This window comes from Aplysia californica, unplaced genomic scaffold (genome assembly GCF_000002075.1).
Source record: "Aplysia californica isolate F4 #8 unplaced genomic scaffold, AplCal3.0 scaffold00018, whole genome shotgun sequence".
NCBI classification, from domain to species: domain Eukaryota; kingdom Metazoa; phylum Mollusca; class Gastropoda; order Aplysiida; family Aplysiidae; genus Aplysia; species Aplysia californica.
In genome coordinates, this window is record NW_004797288.1 from 467,594 (window position 1) to 469,166 (window position 1,573).

Sequence of the window (1,573 nt, forward strand, 5' to 3'; positions counted from 1 at the left end):
TGGAGGTGGGGTAGAGGTCAATATTGTACAGGCGCCCATGCTGAATAAATACATATCGTAACAGCTAGAGATAACATGCTATGTTGGCACCTGAGAGGTTGTGGTGTGTGACTGCTGAATGGCACCCGACAACCGGAGAAATTGCATTCTGTTATTGTGGGAAAGCAGACCATTTTTTTTATTCCCCTGCCCTCTCAAAGTTATTAATGTCGTAATGAATTGAACTCTCTTCCTCTCTTTATCTCTATCTCCCTCTGTCTTTCTTTCTAGTTCTCTCTCTCTCTCTCTCTCTCTCTTCATCCTTCCCTTTCACTCTCTCTCCCTCTTTTTCCTTCCCTTTATCCCCCCTCTCCCCCCTAACTCTCTCTCTTTCTTTTTCTCTCTCGCCTACCCCTATATCATGAATTATATTTTTAACCGTAAAGCCTTCGCTAGAAGTTATGAAATCTATAAATAACATTGGGTAGATAAGACAAGCGTTGATTCAGAGCGCCGGACAGAGGTGTGCTGAGGGACATTATGTCCTATAGTAGGCTACGGTCAAAAGTGCGTGGCGCAACTATTTTTTCAAACTCCTGCATACTGTGTTCTAGAAAAAAAATTAATAAATACTAATTTAAAAAATCCCTGTCGATGGTTTCTACTTGTTTTTAAAAGTTGACAGCTCTGGCAACATCGCTTTAAAAAGCAAGTCTGTCTTTTTTTTTTTTTCGAGTTGCATCATTATGCTTATTGCACGTATGTTTAGAGAACCTCTAGGGCAAAAAAAATGTGTTCACTATAAAATTAATTTCTTGTAACAAGTGCTATGAACAATCATAAATTATTTTCCGCGTGATGGAGGTTTAGGTAGTATTTCATATACATTTATGAAGAAAAGATTTTTAATCGAGCCTCAATAGTTGTGGAAAACTGTGATTAAGTTAAGACAAATTGATACAAACTGCTGTGCAAAGTATTGGTGGCATTGATTCACCCGTCAAAGAGATATTTGAGGATAAGCTGCGCAATGAATTTTTTGCCGCACTATAGAACATGATATCATTCTTAATGACCAGGAATTCCTGGAGTTAATTTTAGCCTGTACGGACTATCAGTCTCTCGTTATTCAGCGCGGGCGCCCTCATGCGCTCCAATATAACGTTTTCCAAGAAATCCGTTTTCTGACGAAACTGCTCATACCTGATCTTCGTTTCATACTCTACAGCTGGGTTTTTTTTTATTGGGAATTCCAGTGCTGTTAATAGATTAAAAGAATTTAACTTTTAGCCCTATTGTTTCACGATTACATATTTAGATTGTAATTATAGGCCTACAAAAGTTTTAGATTTTTGAATGGCCTTTAAAAGTTGTGATACCAATTTTTGTGTATACTTCCAATCGTAAATGGGTATGTTCGTATAAATAACTATGTCTTTTACCTCACTCTGGATCCCGCAATAGTTCAATTGGTAGAGCGGAGGACTGTAGAGGCAAACTCTTGATATCCTTAGGTCGATGGTTCGAATCCGTCTCGTGGGAATATATTTTTTGTTGTTGTTGTGTGTATATGTGTGTGTGAGTGGGGGGGGGG

General features: G+C 38.5%; 1 protein-coding gene and 1 non-coding gene across 2 annotated transcripts in view; both read left to right on the forward strand.

The window, feature by feature from the left end:
- LOC101857079 (protein APCDD1) overlaps positions 1 to 1,573 on the forward strand; it is a gene marked incomplete at its 5' end in the record, with an annotated part of 47,005 nt that overhangs the window by 3,592 nt on the left and 41,840 nt on the right.
- TRNAY-GUA lies at positions 1,434 to 1,521 on the forward strand. The gene is given in 2 exon segments: positions 1,434 to 1,470; positions 1,486 to 1,521. It is a non-coding gene; the product is annotated as a tRNA-Tyr (tRNA).